At 40.3% G+C, this 21,517-nt stretch overlaps 2 protein-coding genes across 7 annotated transcripts in view; one reads left to right on the top strand and one right to left on the bottom strand.

Annotated features, from left to right (window-relative positions):
• LOC143523574 (condensin-2 complex subunit D3-L-like) overlaps positions 1-21,517 on the top strand; it is a 65,175-nt gene that overhangs the window by 16,882 nt on the left and 26,776 nt on the right. The window lies entirely within an intron of this gene.
• The window catches only part of LOC143523854 (DNA-directed primase/polymerase protein-like), a 119,517-nt gene that overhangs the window by 88,512 nt on the left and 9,488 nt on the right, over positions 1-21,517 (bottom strand). The gene's annotated exons all lie outside the window — the stretch shown is intronic.

Genomic DNA, 21,517 nt, shown 5'->3' with positions numbered 1-21,517 from the left:
ATTTGATCCAATTATGGAAAAATTGCTATGAGCATAATCAGTAGACTCTGTAGGTAAAACGTGATTAAAAAAATGTTGGATTTTTATTTTTCTGATTGGTCCATTTTCCCATTATATCATTGTGGCCATGCCATATATGACCTATATTGCTATAACTCATAAACCATGTATGCAATCAATTCCCAATTTGAAAGGCTTTTATATCCTGAAGTCCTTGTGAGGTATGCCAAGTTTGGTTCAAATTGGCCTGTCGGGGGCGCTACAGTACCCAAAAACCTAAGAAAACATAAAAACTCATGCTGCAATCTTGTTATGCAGAATACAGACAAGTAATTGGTCTTGTATGATCCAGATCAATAAGTTCTATAACATTGCAATTGCATCTTATAACAAAATGTGCACTGCCTGACCAGAAATGAACCTTTTAATTCACCAAAATGTCATATTGCATTACTGAGATTAATGAGATATCAGTATGGTAGTACTTGGGCTCCATCTAGTGGCCAAACATCGGAACGGACTGAAAACTATTTCTCACATGAAATACCACACAAACACACACACAAAGCTGATCTCAGCATGTGATTTAGTTCTGTGATTTGAATCATTTTGCCAATACACATTATTTTGATCCTTTTGGGCCTTTAGTGCCCCAATTGAACATTTTTTTGCACATTGATTTATTTGTGCATTTTTTCCACTCAAACAGCTTCTTTTGGGTCTAAAGGACCTATTGGGTCTATTGCCTATTGAAGCCAAGTGGCCTATTCGTGTGTGAACCCGCCAATTGCCGCTTGCGGCTATATTTAGGGTTCACACACGTAGTGTGGGAAACCTATTGTAATTGCTGAGATTTTTTAGGGGTCCAAGCACCAGCGGTGCTGGAACCCTATTGTAATTGTTCTGATTATTATTAGGGGTCCAAGCACCAGCGGTGCTGGAACCCTATTGTAATTGTTCTGATTATTATTATTATTATTATTATTCTTTTTCTCCGCTAAAACGCGTCGTGCAGCCTAAACCGTAAGTCCTACAGACTTCTCCTTTGGCCAACTTGTAGTACTCCTCTCCGCTACTCAGGCGCAACACGCCAGCCCGATCCGACCATAGGTGGCGCTATAGCGCACAAAATCGCATGAAAAAGTTTACACAGGTGTTTCTCCTACACCGTATGTCCTAGAGATAAAATTCAAACTGCATCTGATCAGGCATGAGCTCATCTAAAAAAAGTTCCATTGAAGCTATATGCTCCGCCCCTTACATGTCGAGCTAATTTGCATAATATGCAAATACACACACATTTTTGAGCGCGTACTAGTCCCTGGATTTTTCACATACATGCACATATGTGGTATCCAGGCGCTCACAAGAGTCTGAACTTTAATTGTTATGGAGCCAAAGTGCACATTTCTGCACATGGGCGTGGCCACATGCCTCACAAGTCAAAGGTCGAAAAATCCTTCGCCAAAAATGCACATATTCTGCTGTATCTCAGGCATGCTTTGACAGATTCACACCAAATTTCACACACATGTACCTATTGGGTGTCTAGACCGGCACATACATTTTGGCAGACATGCACACCTAGGTGGCGCTATAACGGCCAAAAAACTCTCCTGCCCACACCGATTGGCCAAATAACTCCAAACTTGGTACGCATCATCTATATGCACCTATGACACAGGTCCTTGACCTGCACCATCATATGTCCAATATGGCCGCCGCTATCGACCAATCAGCTTTCAGTACACCTTTCACAAGCTTATCATATGCCAATCAACATGAAACTCACATATTATGTTCATCTACACACCCTCTAATACATATCAAAGTATGACGGGAATTGCACCACTAGGTGGCGCTATACTAGAAATTCCTGAATTACTCCTACATGCTTTCATGTAGAAGGACAATCATGATCTCATATGATTCTATGCAAAATCACTAACAACTTTGTAATTGCAAGTGCTTTGCAAAAAAGTACAGATTTTTGTGTATAATCCAATACATATAATTTACACTTTTCATACTAGTCCTAGGATTTTCACTCCATCACCTCAAATCACATATTATAATATCCAGCAGCATGTGAAATACAAAACTGGTGGAACAAATTCTAAGATTCTTGCAATTTAATATTTTTCATATGCATCACAATGGTACCGTCATGACATATGAACTGCATATTTCAAAAACTCCCCTATATAATGTCTGATTGTTATGAAAATGGACAGACACATTCAGAAGACCACTGAGGTGATATCTGCCAAGTTTGTGCCAAATCCATCCACAAATGGTTGTACTGTGAATATTTTCATTTTCTATGCTGAACATGCATGCAGATCAAAGGTCATTCTTTTCCTCAAAAGAGTTAGAGTTGAGCCTGTAATCCAGTCAGACCCATTAGCTCAATGGGTAGAGCAATGTGCTCCCAGCCACAATGCACGTGGACAACGGGGGTTCGAATCCCACGTTGGGCAGTATTCCACCATAAGTTTAAAAAGCTGCCATTTAGATTCTGTTTTTTGAGCAGGTACTTCATTCACGAACGTGCTTCATATACTTTCATGTACATTTCATAAAGCTTTACATAATGTTGTGCCAGTGGGTGCAAAATCTTGCCAAACCTCAGCTTGGACCCCGTAATTGCCGCTTGCGGCTATATTTAGGGGTCCAAGCACCAGCGGTGCTGGAACCCTATTGTAATTGTTCTGATTATTAGGGGTCCAAGCACTGAAGGTGCTGGAACCCTATTGTAATTGTTCCGATTATTATTATTATTCTTCTTTTTCTGCCCTAAAACGCGTTGTGCAGACCAAACCGTAACACCTACAGACTTCTCCTTTGGCCAACTTGTAGTACTCCTCTCCGCTACTCAGGCGCAACACGCCAGCCCGATCCGACCATAGGTGGCGCTATAGAGCGCAAAAAATTGTCACGCCTACACCGTATGTCATAAACAAAAAATTCCAATTGCATCTGATCAGTCATCTTCCATTCTACAAAAAATACATTTGAACCCATAAGCTCCGCCCCTTACATGTCGAGCTAATTTGCATAATATGCAAATTTGCACACATTTTTGAGCGCGTACTAGTCCCTGGATTTTTCACATACATGCACATATGTGGTATCAAAACGTTCAGAAGAGTCTGAACTTTAATTATTATGGAGCCAAAGTGCACATTTCTGCACATGGGCGTGGCCACATGCATCACAAGTCAAGCGTAGAAAATTCCTTCGCCAAAAATCCACATATTCTGCTATATCTCAGGCATTCTTTCACGTATTCATACCAAATTTCACATACATGTACCTATTGGGTGTCTAGACCGGCACATGCATTTTGGCAGACATGCACACCTAGGTGGCGCTATAACGGCCAAAAAACTCTCCTGCCCACACCGATTGGCCAAATAACTCCAAACTTGGTACGCATCATCTATATGCACCTATGACACAGGTCCTTGATCTGCACCATCATATGTCCAATATGGCCGCCGCTATCGACCAATCAGCTTTCAGTACACCTTTCACAAGCTTTTCATATGCCAATTTTTTTTCTGCCTTAAAACGTGTTGTGTAGCCTAAACCGTAAGACCTACAGACTTCTCCTTTGGCCAACTTGTAGTACTCCTCTCTGCTACTCAGGCGCAACACGCCAGCCCGATCCGACCATAGGTGGCGCTATAGCGCACAAAAACGCATGAAAAAGTTTAAACTGGTGTTTCTCCTAAACCGTATGTCCTAGAGACAAAATGTAAACTTCACCTGATCAGGCATGTGCTCATCTAAAAAAAGTTCCATTGAAGCCATATGCTCCGCCCCTTACATGTCGAGCTAATTTGCATAATATGCAAATTTGCACACATTTTTGAGCGCGTACTAGTCCCTGGATTTTTCACATACATGCACATATGTGGTATCCAGGCGCTCACAAGAGTCTGAACTTTAATTGTTATGGAGCCAAAGTGCACATTTCTGCACATGGGCGTGGCCACATGCATCAAAAGTCAATCGTAGAAAATTCCTTCGCCAAAAATCCACATATTCTGCTGTATCTCAGGCATACTTTCATGTATTCACTCCAAATTTCACACACATGTACCTATTGGGTGTCTAGACCGGTACATACATTTTGGCAGACATGCACACCTAGGTGGCGCTATAACGGCCAAAAAACTCTCCTGCCCACACCGATTGGCCAAATAACTCCAAACTTGGTACGCATCATCTATATGCACCTATGACACAGGTCCTTGACCTGCACCATCATATGTACAATATGGCCGCCGCTATCGACCAATCAGCTTTCAGTTCACATTTCACAAGCTTATCATAAGCCAATCAACATGAAACTCACATATTATGTTCATCTACACACCCTCTAAGACATACTCAAGTATGACGGGAATTGCACCACTAGGTGGCGCTATACTAGAATTTCCTGAATTACCCCTACATCTTTCTTACACATGCACACACATGCAATGGCCTACCTATAGGTTTCATATACACATTGCTTCACCCATACCTACCCAGTGATTACACACACATGCTTACGCATCTCAGGCGTGCCAGATGGTGCCCATACCCTGTGCTTGGACCCCGTAATTGCCGCTTGCGGCTATATTTATTATTATTATTATTATTCTTTTTCTCCGCTAAAACGCGTCGTGCAGCCTAAACCGTAAGTCCTACAGACTTCTCCTTTGGCCAACTTGTAGTACTCCTCTCCGCTACTCAGGCGCAACACGCCAGCCCGATCCGACCATAGGTGGCGCTATAGCGCACAAAATCGCATGAAAAAGTTTACACAGGTGTTTCTCCTACACCGTATGTCCTAGAGATAAAATTCAAACTGCATCTGATCAGGCATGAGCTCATCTAAAAAAAGTTCCATTGAAGCTATATGCTCCGCCCCTTACATGTCGAGCTAATTTGCATAATATGCAAATACACACACATTTTTGAGCGCGTACTAGTCCCTGGATTTTTCACATACATGCACATATGTGGTATCCAGGCGCTCACAAGAGTCTGAACTTTAATTGTTATGGAGCCAAAGTGCACATTTCTGCACATGGGCGTGGCCACATGCCTCACAAGTCAAAGGTCGAAAAATCCTTCGCCAAAAATGCACATATTCTGCTGTATCTCAGGCATGCTTTGACAGATTCACACCAAATTTCACACACATGTACCTATTGGGTGTCTAGACCGGCACATACATTTTGGCAGACATGCACACCTAGGTGGCGCTATAACGGCCAAAAAACTCTCCTGCCCACACCGATTGGCCAAATAACTCCAAACTTGGTACGCATCATCTATATGCACCTATGACACAGGTCCTTGACCTGCACCATCATATGTCCAATATGGCCGCCGCTATCGACCAATCAGCTTTCAGTACACCTTTCACAAGCTTATCATATGCCAATCAACATGAAACTCACATATTATGTTCATCTACACACCCTCTAATACATATCAAAGTATGACGGGAATTGCACCACTAGGTGGCGCTATACTAGAAATTCCTGAATTACTCCTACATGCTTTCATGTAGAAGGACAATCATGATCTCATATGATTCTATGCAAAATCACTAACAACTTTGTAATTGCAAGTGCTTTGCAAAAAAGTACAGATTTTTGTGTATAATCCAATACATATAATTTACACTTTTCATACTAGTCCTAGGATTTTCACTCCATCACCTCAAATCACATATTATAATATCCAGCAGCATGTGAAATACAAAACTGGTGGAACAAATTCTAAGATTCTTGCAATTTAATATTTTTCATATGCATCACAATGGTACCGTCATGACATATGAACTGCATATTTCAAAAACTCCCCTATATAATGTCTGATTGTTATGAAAATGGACAGACACATTCAGAAGACCACTGAGGTGATATCTGCCAAGTTTGTGCCAAATCCATCCACAAATGGTTGTACTGTGAATATTTTCATTTTCTATGCTGAACATGCATGCAGATCAAAGGTCATTCTTTTCCTCAAAAGAGTTAGAGTTGAGCCTGTAATCCAGTCAGACCCATTAGCTCAATGGGTAGAGCAATGTGCTCCCAGCCACAATGCACGTGGACAACGGGGGTTCGAATCCCACGTTGGGCAGTATTCCACCATAAGTTTAAAAAGCTGCCATTTAGATTCTGTTTTTTGAGCAGGTACTTCATTCACGAACGTGCTTCATATACTTTCATGTACATTTCATAAAGCTTTACATAATGTTGTGCCAGTGGGTGCAAAATCTTGCCAAACCTCAGCTTGGACCCCGTAATTGCCGCTTGCGGCTATATTTATTATTATTATTATTCTTTTTCTCCGCTAAAACGCGTCGTGCAGCCTAAACCGTAAGTCCTACAGACTTCTCCTTTGGCCAACTTGTAGTACTCCTCTCCGCTACTCAGGCGCAACACGCCAGCCCGATCCGACCATAGGTGGCGCTATAGCGCACAAAATCGCATGAAAAAGTTTACACAGGTGTTTCTCCTACACCGTATGTCCTAGAGATAAAATTCAAACTGCATCTGATCAGGCATGAGCTCATCTAAAAAAAGTTCCATTGAAGCTATATGCTCCGCCCCTTACATGTCGAGCTAATTTGCATAATATGCAAATACACACACATTTTTGAGCGCGTACTAGTCCCTGGATTTTTCACATACATGCACATATGTGGTATCCAGGCGCTCACAAGAGTCTGAACTTTAATTGTTATGGAGCCAAAGTGCACATTTCTGCACATGGGCGTGGCCACATGCATCACAAGTCAAGCGTCGAAAATTCCTTCGCCAAAAATCCACATATTCTGCTATATCTCAGGCATTCTTTCACGTATTCATACCAAATTTCACACACATGTACCTACTGGGTGTCTAGACCTGCACATGCATTTTGGCAGACATGCACATCTAGGTGGCGCTATAACGGCCAAAAAACTCTCCTGCCCACACCGATTGGCCAAATAACTCCAAACTTGGTACGCATCATCTATATGCACCTATGACACAGGTCCTTGACCTGCACCATCATATGTCCAATATGGCCGCCGCTATCGACCAATCAGCTTTCAGTACACCTTTCACAAGCTTTTCATATGCCAATTTTTTTTCTGCCTTAAAACTCGTTGTGCAGCCTAAACCGTAAGACCTACAGACTTCTCCTTTGGCCAACTTGTAGTACTCCTCTCCGCTACTCAGGCGCAACACGCGAGCCCGATCCGACCATAGGTGGCGCTATAGCGCACAAAAACGCATGAAAAAGTTTAAACTGGTGTTTCTCCTAAACCGTATGTCCTAGAGACAAAATGTAAACTTCACCTGATCAGGCATGTGCTCATCTAAAAAAAGTTCCATTGAAGCCATATGCTCCGCCCCTTACATGTCGAGCTAATTTGCATAATATGCAAATTTGCACACATTTTTGAGCGCGTACTAGTCCCTGGATTTTTCACATACATGCACATATGTGGTATCCAGGCGCTCACAAGAGTCTGAACTTTAATTGTTATGGAGCCAAAGTGCACATTTCTGCACATGGGCGTGGCCACATGCATCACAAGTCAAGCGTAGAAAATTTCTTCGCCAAAAATCCACATATTCTGCTGTATCTCAGGCATACTTTCATGTATTCACTCCAAATTTCACACACATGTACCTATTGGGTGTCTAGTCCGGTACATACATTTTGGCAGACATGCACACCTAGGTGGCGCTATAACGGCCAAAAAACTCTCCTGCCCACACCGATTGGCCAAATAACTCCAAACTTGGTACGCATCATCTATATGCACCTATGACACAGGTCCTTGACCTGCACCATCATATGTCCAATATGGCCGCCGCTATCGACCAATCAGCTTTCAGTTCACATTTCACAAGCTTATCATAAGCCAATCAACATGAAACTCACATATTATGTTCATCTACACACCCTCTAAGACATACTCAAGTATGACGGGAATTGCACCACTAGGTGGCGCTATACTAGAATTTCCTGAATTACCCCTACATCTTTCTTACACATGCACACACATGCAATGGCCTACCTATAGGTTTCATATACACATTGCTTCACCCATACCTACCCAGTGATTACACACACATGCTTACGCATCTCAGGCGTGCCAGATGGTGCCCATACCCTGTGCTTGGACCCCGTAATTGCCGCTTGCGGCTATATTTATTATTAGGGGTCCAAGCACCAGTGGTGCTGGAACCCTATTGTAATTGTTCCGATTATTATTAGGGGTCCAAGCACCACCGGTGCTGGAACCCTATTGTAATTGTTCTGATTATTATTATTATTATTATTATTATTATTCTTTTTCTCCGCTAAAACGCGTCGTGCAGCCTAAACCGTAAGACCTACAGACTTCTCCTTTGGCCAACTTGTAGTACTCCTCTCCGCTACTCAGGCGCAACACGCCAGCCCGATCCGACCATAGGTGGCGCTATAGCGCACAAAATCGCATGAAAAAGTTTACACAGGTGTTTCTCCTACACCGTATGTCCTAGAGATAAAATTCAAACTGCATCTGATCAGGCATGAGCTCATCTAAAAAAAGTTCCATTGAAGCTATATGCTCCGCCCCTTACATGTCGAGCTAATTTGCATAATATGCAAATACGCACACATTTTTGAGCGCGTACTAGTCCCTGGATTTTTCACATACATGCACATATGTGGTATCCAGGTGTTCAGAAGAGTCTGAACTTTAATAGTTATGGAGCCAAAGTGCACATTTCTGCACATGGGCGTGGCCACATGCATCAGAAGTCAAGCGTAGAAAATTCCTTCGCCAAAAATCCACTTATTCTGCTGTATCTCAGGCATACTTTCATGTATTCACTCCAAATTTCACACACATGTACCTATTGGGTGTCTAGACCGGCACATACATTTTGGCAGACATGCACACCTAGGTGGCGCTATAACGGCCAAAAAACTCTCCTGCCCACACCGATTGGCCAAATAACTCCAAACTTGGTACGCATCATCTATATGCACCTATGACACAGGTCCTTGACCTGCACCATCATATGTCCAATATGGCCGCCGCTATCGACCAATCAGCTTTCAGTACACCTTTCACAAGCTTATCATATGCCAATCAACATGAAACTCACATATTATGTTCATCTACACACCCTCTAATACATATCAAAGTATGACGGGAATTGCACCACTAGGTGGCGCTATACTAGAAATTCCTGAATTACTCCTACATGCTTTCATGTAGAAGGACAATCATGATCTCATATGATTCTATGCAAAATCACTAACAACTTTGTAATTGCAAGTGCTTTGCAAAAAAGTACAGATTTTTGTGTATAATCCAATACATATAATTTACACTTTTCATACTAGTCCTAGGATTTTCACTCCATCACCTCAAATCACATATTATAATATCCAGCAGCATGTGAAATACAAAACTGGTGGAACAAATTCTAAGATTCTTGCAATTTAATATTTTTCATATGCATCACAATGGTACCGTCATGACATATGAACTGCATATTTCAAAAACTCCCCTATATAATGTCTGATTGTTATGAAAATGGACAGACACATTCAGAAGACCACTGAGGTGATATCTGCCAAGTTTGTGCCAAATCCATCCACAAATGGTTGTACTGTGAATATTTTCATTTTCTATGCTGAACATGCATGCAGATCAAAGGTCATTCTTTTCCTCAAAAGAGTTAGAGTTGAGCCTGTAATCCAGTCAGACCCATTAGCTCAATGGGTAGAGCAATGTGCTCCCAGCCACAATGCACGTGGACAGCGGGGGTTCGAATCCCACGTTGGGCAGTATTCCACCATAAGTTTAAAAAGCTGCCATTTAGATTCTGTTTTTTGAGCAGGTACTTCATTCACGAATGTGCTTCATATACTTTCATGTACATTTCATAAAGCCTTACATAATGTTGTGCCAGTGGGTGCAAAATCTTGCCAAACCTCAGCTTGGACCCCGTAATTGCCGCTTGCGGCTATATTTAGGGTTCACACACGTAGTGTGGGAAACCTATTGTAATTGCTGAGATTTTTCTTATTATTAGGGTTCACACACGTAGTGTGGGAAACCTATTGTAATTGTCGGGTTTTTTCTTTCTTATTAGGGTTCACACACGTAGTGTGGGAAACCTATTGTAATTGTCGGGTTTTTTCTTCTTATTATTATTATTATTATTATTTTTCTCCGCATAAAACGCATACTGCAGCCTAGACCGTAAGGCCCAGAGACACCAAACTTGGCAGAATGGTGTAGTCTCTTTGCGAGACCGTGCTAAAGCACAGAGACCCACATTGGCCTGATGGTGGCGCTATAGCGCACCATTTTGCGTTTTGGTCCATATCTCCCAAACCGTAGGTCCTAGAAACAAAATTCCACTTCTGAGGGATTCCTTGGCTCAAGCCAAACAAAAAAGCCTCAAGAACCATTAAGCTCCGCCTACTTAGATTTTTTGCTAATTTGCATAATATGCAAAACCTACTTTTTTGTACTAGTCCCTGGATTTTCATCTGATCACCACAACCTTGGTGTCAAAATATTCAGGAGAATCTCATTATCAAAGTTGCTTAAAAACATTTTGAGATTTGCATACAGTCTGGTTGTCACATGTCAATCAATAGCTCCAAGGCGTGGCCAAATTTACTTAAACAGCCATATCTCAGCAACGCTTTGACCGATCTTCATAAAATTTTAACAGTTGTTAGGGCACATGACTCTGAGGTCATAGGTCAAAGCTGGCCACGATTGTCCAATAGGGGGCGCTATAACATGGGAAAAACTGTATCTCAGAAACCATTAGTCACATCAAGCCAAAACTTTACAGGCATCATCAGGGGCCCAAGTGATATCAAGACACACAATGATGACATCATCACTCAAAAAACATGGCCGCCATGAGCCAATTAATTTTTATTTGAATTAATTGGCCATTTGACAGACTTACCATTGGCCAAACAACATGAAACCTCACCACTGTACATATCTCAGGACTATGTGTCATGCTGTGCAGTTTTGAAACATTTGGCCACTAGGTGGCGCTATTTGTGAAAATCATGCATAACTCCTCCAAATTTTCACTTAGGAACATGCAACTTTATTCTTTTTATTCCTTGCAGTAGACCTGACAACTTTGCAATTACAAATCCTATTAAAAAATGCATACTTTTGTCACATTCATCAATTGTTTGAAAATAGCTCTTTAAGAACTAGTCATAGGAATTTGATCCAATTATGGCAAAATTGCTATGAGCATAATCAGTAGACTCTGTAGGTAAAAAGTGATAAAAAAAATTTTGGATTTTTATTTTTCTGATTGGTCCATTTTCCCATTATATCATTGTGGCCATGACATATATGACCTATATTGCTATAACTCATAAACCATGTATGCAATCAACTCCCAATTTGAAAGGCTTTTATATCCTGAAGTCCTTGTGAGGCATGCCAAGTTTGGTTCAAATTGGCCTGTCGGGGGCGCTACAGTACCCAAAAAACTAAGAAAACATAAAAACTCATGCTGCAATCTTGTTATGCAGAATACAGACAAGTAATTGGTCTTGTATGATCCAGATCAATAAGTTATATAACATTGCAATTGCATCTTATAACAAAAAGTGCACTGCCTGACCAGAAATGAACCTTTTAATTCACCAAAATGTCATATTGCATTACTGAGATTAATGAAATATCAGTATGGTAGTACTTGGGCTCCATCTAGTGGCCATACATTGAAACGAACTGAAAACTATTGCTCACATGAAACACCACACAAAAACACACACAAAGCTGATCTCAGCATGTGATTTAGTTCTGTGATTTGAATCATTTTGCCAATACACATTATTTTGATCCTTTTGGGCCTTTAGTGCCCCAATTGAACATTTTTTTGCACATTGATTTATTTGTGCATTTTTTCCACTCAAACAGCTTCTTTTGGGTCTAAAGGACCTATTGGGTCTATTGCCTATTGAAGCCAAGTGGCCTATTCGTGTGTGAACCCGCCAATTGCCGCTTGCGGCTATATTTATTATTATTATTATTATTTTTCTCCGCATAAAACGCATACTGCAGCCTAGACCGTAAGGCCCAGAGACACCAAACTTGGCAGAATGGTGTAGTCTCTTTGCGAGACCGTGCCAAAGCACAGAGACCCACATTGGCCTGATGGTGGCGCTATAGCGCACCATTTTGCGTTTTGGTCCATATCTCCCAAACCGTAGGGCCTAGACACAAAATTCCACTTCAGGTGCATTCCTTGGCTCAAACCAAACAAAAAAGCCTCAAGAACCATTAAGCTCCGCCTACTTAGATTTTTTGCTAATTTGCATAATATGCAAAACCTACTTTTTTATACTAGTCCCTGGTTTTTCATCGGATCACCACAACCTTGGTGTCAAAATATTCAGGAGAATCTCATTATCAAAGTTGCTTAAAAACATTTTGAGATTTGCATACAGTCTGGTTGTCACATGTCAATCAATAGCTCCAAGGCGTGGTCAAATTTACTTAAACAGCCATATCTCAGCAACGCTTTGACGGATCTTCATAAAATTTTAACCGTTGTTAGGGCACATGACTCCGAGGCCATAGGTCAAAGCTGGCCACGATTGTCCAATAGGGGGCGCTATAACATGGGAAAAACTGTATCTCAGAAACCATTAGTCACATCAAGCCAAAACTTTACAGGCATCATCAGGGGCCCAAGTGATATCAAGACACACAATGATGACATCATCACTCAAAAAACATGGCCGCCATGAGCCAATTAATTTTTATTTGAATTAATTGGCCATTTGACAGACTTACCATTGGCCAAACAACATGAAACCTTACCACTGTGCTTATCTCAGGACTATGTGTCATGCTGTGCAGTTTTAAAACATTTGGCCACAAGGTGGCGCTATTTGTGAAAATCATGCATAACTCCTCCAAATTTTCACTTAGGAACATGCAACTTGTTTCTTTTTATTCCTTGCAGTAGACCTGACAACTTTGCAATTACAAGTCCTATAAAAAAATGCATACTTTTGTCACATTCATCTATAGTTTGAAAATAGCTATTTACAAACTAGTCATAGGAATTTGATCCAATTATGGAAAAATTGATATGAGCATAATCAGTAGACTCTGTAGGTAAAAACTGATCAAAAAAATAATGAATTTTTATTTATCTGATTGGTCCATTTTCCCATTATATCATTGTGGCCATGCCATATATGACCTATATTGCTATAACTCATAAACCATGTATGCAATCAACTCCCAATTTGAAAGGCTTTTATATCCTGAAGTCCTTGTGAGGTATGCCAAGTTTGGTTCAAATTGGCCTGTCGGGGGCGCTACACTACCCAAAAACCTAAAAAAACATAAAAACTCATGCTGCAATCTTGTTATGCAGAATACAGACAAGTAATTGGTCTTGTATGATCCAGATCAATAAGTTCTATAACATTGCAATTGCATCTTATAACAAAAAGTGCACTGCCTGACCAGAAATGAACCTTTTAATTCACCAAAATGTCATTGCATTACTGATATTAATGAGATATCAGTATGATGGTACTTGGGCTCCATCTAGTGGCCAAACACCAAAACTGACTGAAAACTATTGCTCACATGAAACACCACACAAACACACACAAAGCTGATCTCAGCATGTGATTTAGTTCTGTGATCTGAATCATTTTGCCAATACACATTATTTTGATCCTTTTCGGCCTTTAGTGCCTCAACTGAATCTTTTTTTTTACATAAAGTACACAGCCTGACCAGAAACGAACCTTTTAATTCACCAAAATATCCTATTTCATTACTGACATTAATGAGATATCAGTATGGTAGTACTTGGCCTCCATCTAGTAGCCATATTCTGACTGAAAACTATTGCTCACATGAAATACCACACAAACACACACAAAGCTGATCTCAGCATGTGATTTAGTTCTGTGATCTGAATTATTTTGCCAATGCACATTATTTTGATCCTTTTAGCCCTTTAGTGCCCCAATTGAACTTTTTTGCACATTGATTTATTTGTGCATTTTTTCCACTCAAACAGCTTCTTTTTCACATTTAGGGTCTAAAGGACCTTTTGGGCCTCTGCCTATTGAGGCCAAGAAGCCTATTCGTGTGTGAACCCGCCAATTGCCGCTTGCGGCTATATTTATTATTATTTTTCCCCCTGTAAAACGCATACTGCAGCCTAGACCGTAAGGCCCAGAAAGACCAAACTTGCCAGCAAGGTGCAGCAGGTGTGCAATGAGAGAAATAGAGACAGGGACCCACATTGGCCTGATGGTGGCGCTATAGCGCACCATTTTGCGTTTTGGTCCATATCTCCCAAACCGTAGGGCCTAGAAACAAAATTCCACTTCTGATGGATTCCTTGGCTCAAGCCAAACAAAAAAGCCTCAAGAACCATTAAGCTCCGCCTACTTAGATTTTTTGCTAATTTGCATAATATGCAAAACCTACTTTTTTATACTAGTCCCTGGTTTTTTATCGGATCACCACAACCTTGGTGTCAAAATATTCAGGAGAATCTCATTATCAAAGTTGCTTAAAAACATTTTGAGATTTGCATATAGTCTGGCTGTCACATGTCAATCAATAGCTCCGAGGCGTGGCCAAATTTACTTAAACAGCCATATCTCAGCAACGCTTTGACCGATCTTCATAAAATTTTAACAGTTGTTAGGGCACATGACTCCGAGGTCACAGGTCAAAGCTGGCCACGATTGTCCAATAGGGGGCGCTATAACATGGGAAAAACTGTTTCTCAGAAACCATTAGTCACATCAAGCCAAAACTTTACAGGCATCATCAGGGGCCCAAGTGATATCAAGACACACAATGATGACATCATCACTCAAAAAACATGGCCGCCATGAGCCAATAATTTTTTTTTTGAATTAATTGGCCATTTGACAGACTTACCATTGGCCAAACAACATGAAACCTCACCAGTGTGCATATCTCAGGACTATGTGTCTTGCTGTGCAGTTTTGAAACATTTGGCCACTAGGTGGCGCTATTTGTGAAAATCATGCATAACTCCTCCAAATTTTCACTTAGGAACATGCAACTTGTTTCATTTTATTCCTTGCAGTAGACCTGACAACTTCGCAATTACAAGTCTTATTAAAAAATGCATAGTTTTGTCACATTCATCTATTGTTTGAAAATAGCTATTTACAAACTCGTCATAGGAATTTGATCCAATTATGGAAAAATTGCTATGAGCATAATCAGTAGACTCTGTAGGTAAAAACTGAGTAAAAAAATGTTGGATTTTTATTTATCTGATTGGTCCATTTACCCATTATATCATTGTGGCCATGCCATTTATGACCTATATTGCTATAACTCATAAACCATGTATGCAATCAACTCCCAATTTGAATGGCTTTTATATCCTGAAGTCCTTGTGAGGTATGCCAAGTTTGGTTCAAATTGGCCTGTCGGGGGCGCTACAGTACCCAAAAACCTAAGAAAACATAAAAACTCATGCTGCAATCTTGTTATGCAGAATACAGACAATTAATTGGTCTTGTATGATCCAGATCAATAAGTTCTATAACATTGCAATTACATCTTATAACAAAAAGTGCACTGCCTGACCGGAAATGAACCTTTTAATTCACCAAAATGTCATTGCATTACTGAGATTAATGAGATATCAGTATGGTAGTACTCCATCTAGTGGCCAAACACCGAAACTGACTGAAAACTATTGCTCACATGAAATACCACACAAACACACACAAAGCTGATCTCAGCATGTGATTTAGTTCTGTGATCTGACTCAATTTCCCAATACACATTATTTTGATCCTTTTGGGCCTTTAGTGCCCCAATTGAACCTTTTTTTGCACATTAATTTATTTGTGCATTTTTTTCCACTCAAACAGCTTCTTTTCACATTTAGGGTCTAAAGGACCTTTTGGGCCTCTGCCTATTGAGGCCAAGAGGCCTATTCGTGTGTGAACCCGCCAATTGCCGCTTGCGGCTATATTCTTATTATTATTATTTTTCCCCCTGTAAAACGCATACTGCAGCCTAGACCGTAAGGCCCAGAAAGACCAAACTTGCCAGCAAGGTGCAGCAGGTGTGCAATGAGAGAAATAGAGACAGGGAGCCACATTGGCCTGATGGTGGCGCTATAGCGCACCATTTTGCGTTTTGGTCCATATCTCCCAAACCGTAGGGCCTAGAAACAAAATTCCACTTCTGATGGATTCCTTGGCTCAAGACAAACAAAAAAGCCTCAAGAACCATTAAGCTCCGCCTACTTAGATTTTTTGCTAATTTGCATAATATGCAAAACCTACTTTTTTATACTAGTCCCTGGTTTTTCATCCGATCACCACAACCTTGGTGTCAAAAGATTCAGAAGAATCTCCTTATCAAAGTTGCTTAAAAACATTTTGAGATTTGCATACAGTCTGGTTGTCACATGTCAATCAATAGCTCCAAGGCGTGGCCAAATTTACTTAAACAGCCATATCTCAGCAACGCTTTGACCGATCTTCATAAAATTTTAACAGTTGTTAGGGCACATGACTCCGAGGTCATAGGTCAAAGCTGGCCACGATTGTCCAATAGGGGGCGCTATAACATGGGAAAAACTGTATCTCAGAAACCATTAGTCACATCAAGCCAAAACTTTACAGGCATCATCAGGGGCCCAAGTGATATCAAGACACACAATGATGACATCATCACTCAAAAAACATGGCCGCCATGAGCCAATTAATTTTTATTTGAATTAATTGGCCATTTGACAGACTTACCATTGGCCAAACAACATGAAACCTCACCACTGTGCATATCTCAGGACTATGTGTCATGCTGTGCAGTTTTGAAACATTTGGCCACTAGGTGGCGCTATTTGTGAAAATCATGCATAACTCCTCCAAATTTTCACTTAGGAACATGCAACTTGTTTCGTTTTATTCCTTGCAGTAGACCTGACAACTTTGCAATTACAAGTCCTATTAAAAAATGCATACTTTTGTCACATTCATCAATTGTTTGAAAATAGCTCTTTAAGAACTAGTCATAGGAATTTGATCCAATTATGGCAAATTTGCTATGAGCATAATCAGTAGACTCTGTAGGTAAAAAGTGATTAAAAAAATTTTGGATTTTTATTTTTCTGATTGGTCCATTTTCCCATTATATCATTGTGGCCATGCCATATATGACCTATATTGCTATAACTCATAAACCATGTATGCAATCAACTCCCAATTTGAAAGGCTTTTATATCCTGAAGTCCTTGTGAGGCATGCCAAGTTTGGTTCAAATTGGCCTGTCGGGGGCGCTACAGTACCCAAAAACCTAAGAAAACATAAACACTCATGCTGCAATCTTGTTATGCAGAATACAGACAAGTAATTGGTCTTGTATGATCCAGATCAATAAGTTCTATAACATTGCAATTGCATCTTATAACAAAAAGTGCACTGCCTGACCAGAAATGAACCTTTTAATTCACCAAAATGTCATATTGCATTACTGAGATTAATGAGATATCAGTATGGTAGTACTTGGGCTCCATCTAGTGGCCAAACATCGGAACGGACTGAAAACTATTTCTCACTTGAAATACCACACAAACACACACACAAAGCTGATCTCAGCATGTAATTTAGTTCTGTGATTTGAATCATTTTGCCAATACACATTATTTTGATCCTTTTGGGCCTTTAGTGCCCCAATTGAACATTTTTTTGCACATTGATTTATTTGTGCATTTTTTTCCACTCAAACAGCTTCTTTTCACATTTAGGGTCTAAAGGACCTTTTGGGCCTCTGCCTATTGAGGCCAAGAGGCCTATTCGTGTGTGAACCCGCCAATTGCCGCTTGCGGCTATATTTATTATTATTTTTCTACTGATAAAACGCATACTGCAGCCTAGACCGTAAGGCCCAGAGACACCAAACTTGGCAGAATGGTGTAGTCTCTTTGCGAGACCGTGCTAAAGTACAGACACCCACATTGGCCTGATGGTGGCGCTATAGCGCAGCCTTTTGCGTTTTGGTCCATATCTCCCACCCCTTAGGTCCTAGAAACAAAATTCCACTTCAGGTGGATTCCCTGGCTCCAGACAAACAAAAAAGCCTCAAGAACCATTAAGCTCCGCCTACTTAGATTTTTTGCTAATTTGCATAATATGCAAAACCTACTTTTTCCTACTACTCCTTGGTTTTTCATCGGATCACCACAACCTTGGTGTCAAAATATTCAGGAGAATCTCATTATCAAAGTTGCTTAAAAACATTTTGAGATTTGCATACAGTCTGGTTGTCACATGTCAATCAATAGCTCCAAGGCGTGGCCAAATTTACTTAAACAGCCATATCTCAGCAACGCTTTGACGGATCTTCATAAAATTTTAACAGTTGTTAGGGCACATGACTCCGAGGTCATAGGTCAAAGCTGGCCTCGATTGTCCAATAGGGGGCGCTATAACATGGGAAAAACTGTATCTCAGAAACCATTAGTCACATCAAGCCAAAACCTTACAGGCATCATCAGGGGCCCAAGTGATATCAAGACACACAATGATGACATCATCACTCAAAAAACATGGCCGCCATGAGCCAATTAATTTTTATTTGAAATAATTGGCCATTTCACAGACTTACCATTGGCCAAACAACATGAAACCTCACCACTGTGCATATCTCAGGACTATGTGTCATGCTGTGCAGTTTTAAAACATATGGCCACTAGGTGGCGCTATTTGTGAAAATCATGCATAACTCCTCCAAATTTTCACTTACGAACATGCAGCTTGTTTCATTTTATTCCTTGCAGTAGACCTGACAACTTTGCAATTACAAGTCCTATTAAAAAATGCATACTTTTGTCACATTCATCTATTGTTTGAAAATAGCTATTTACAAACTAGTCATAGGAATTTGATCCAATTATGGAAAAATTGCTATGAGCATAATCAGTAGACTCTGTAGGTAAAAACTGAGTAAAAAAATGTTGGATTTTTATTTTTCTGATTGGTCCATTTTCCCATTATATCATTGTGGCCATGCCATATATGACCTATATTGCTATAACTCATAAACCATGTATGCAATCAATTCCCAATTTGAAAGGCTTTTATATCCTGAAGTCCTTGTGAGGTACGCCAAGTTTGGTTCAAATTGGCCTGTCGGGGGCGCTACAGTACCCAAAAACCTAAGAAAACATAAAAACTTGTGCTGCAATCTTGTTATGCAGAATACAGACAAGTAATTGGTCTTGTATTGTCCAGATCAATAAGTTCTATAACATTGCAATTGCATCTTATAACAAAAAGTGCACTGCCTGACCAGAAATGAACCTTTTAATTCACCAAAATGTCATATTGCATTACTGAGATTATTGAGATATCAGTATGGTAGTACTTGGGCTCCATCTAGTGGCCAAACATCGGAACGGACTGAAAACTATTTCTCACATGAAATACCACACACACACACAAAGCTGATCTCAGCATGTGATTTAGTTCTGTGATTTGAATCATTTTGCCAATACACATTATTTTGATCCTTTTGGGCCTTTAGTGCCCCAATTGAACATTTTTTTGCACATTGATTTATTTGTGCATTTTTTCCACTCAAACAGCTTCTTTTGGGTCTAAAGGACCTATTGGGTCTATTGCCTATTGAAGCCAAGTGGCCTATTCGTGTGTGAACCCGCCAATAGCCGCTTGCGGCTATATATATATTTTTTTTTTCTTCTTCTTATTATTATTATTTTTCTCCGGATAAAACGCATACTGCAGCCTAAACCGTAAGGCCCAGGAAGACCAAACTTGGCAGACTGGTGTAGTCTGTTTGCGGGACCGTGCTAAAGTACAGAGACCCACATTGGCCTGATGGTGGCGCTATAGCGCAGCATTTTGCGTTTTGGTCCATATCTCCCACCCCGTAGGTCGTAGAAACAAAATTCCACTTCAGGTGCATTCCTTGGCTCCAGACAAACAAAAAAGCCTCAAGAACCATTAAGCTCCGCCTACTTAGATTTTTTGCTAATTTGCATAATATGCAAAACCTACTTTTTTATACTAGTCCCTGGTTTTTCATCTGATCACCACAATCTTGGTGTCAAAATATTCACAAGAATCTCATTATCAAGGAACATCAACAAAACTGTGACACTGGTATACAGTCTGGTTGTCACATGTCAATCAATAGCTCTGAGGCGTGGCCAAATTTACTTCAGCAGCTATATCTCAGCAATGCTTTGACCTATCTTTATGAAAATTTATCAGTTGTTAGGGCACATGACTCAGAGGTCACAGGTCAAAGCTGGCCACGATTGTCCAATAGGGGGCGCTATAACATGGGGAAATTTGTTTCTCAGAAACCATTAGTCACATCAAGCCCAAACTTTACAGGCATCATCAGGGGCCCAAGTGGTATCAAGGCACACAATGATGACCTCATCACTCAAAAAACATGGCCGCCATGAGCCAATTAATTTTTATTTGAATTAATTGGCCATTTGACAGACTTACCATTGGCCAATCAACATGAAACCTCATCACTGTGCATATCCCAGGACTATGTGTCATACTGTGCAGTGTTGAAACATTTGGCCACTAGGTGGCGCTATTTGTGAAAATCATACATAACTCCTCCAAATTTTCACTTAGGAACATGCAACTTGTTTCATTTTATACCTTGCAGTAGACCTGACAACTTTGCAATTACAAGTCCTATTAAAAAATGCATACTTTTGTCACATTCATCAATTGTTTGAAAATAGCTCTTTAAGAACTAGTCCTAGGAATTTGATCCAATGATGGCAAAAATGGCATAGGCATAATCTGTAGACACTGTAGTTAACTAAATAAGGAAAAAATGTTGCATTTTTATTTGTCTGATTGGTCAATTTTTCCATTATATCCTTCTGGCCATGCCATAAATGACCTTTATTGCTATCACTCATAAACCATGTAAGTGATCAACTCCCAATTTGAAAGGCTTTTATAGACTGAGGTCCTTGTGAGGTAGGCCAAGTTTGGTTCAAATTGGCCTGTCGGAGGCGCTACAGTACCCAAAAACCTGAGAAATCATAAAAACTCACGCAGCAATCTTGTTATGCAGAATACAGACAAGTAATGGGGCTTGTATGATTCAGATCAATGAGGTCTATAACATTGCAATTACATCTCATAACAAAAAGTGCACTGCCTGACCAGAAATGAACCTTTTAATTCACCAAAATGTCATTGCATTCCTGAGATTAATGAGATATCAGTATGATAGTACTTGGGCTCCATCTAGTGGCCAAACACCGAAACTGACTGAAAACAATTGCTCACATGAAACACCACACAAACGCACACAAAGCTGATCTCAGCATGTGATTTAGTTCTGTGATCTGAATCATTTTGCCAATACACATTATTTTGATCCTTTTGGGCCTTTAGTGCCTCAGTTGAATTGAAT

This window comes from Brachyhypopomus gauderio, chromosome 1 (genome assembly GCF_052324685.1).
Source record: "Brachyhypopomus gauderio isolate BG-103 chromosome 1, BGAUD_0.2, whole genome shotgun sequence".
Taxonomy (NCBI): Eukaryota; Metazoa; Chordata; class Actinopteri; order Gymnotiformes; family Hypopomidae; genus Brachyhypopomus; species Brachyhypopomus gauderio.
This window is presented reverse-complemented; position numbering and strand designations above follow the sequence as displayed.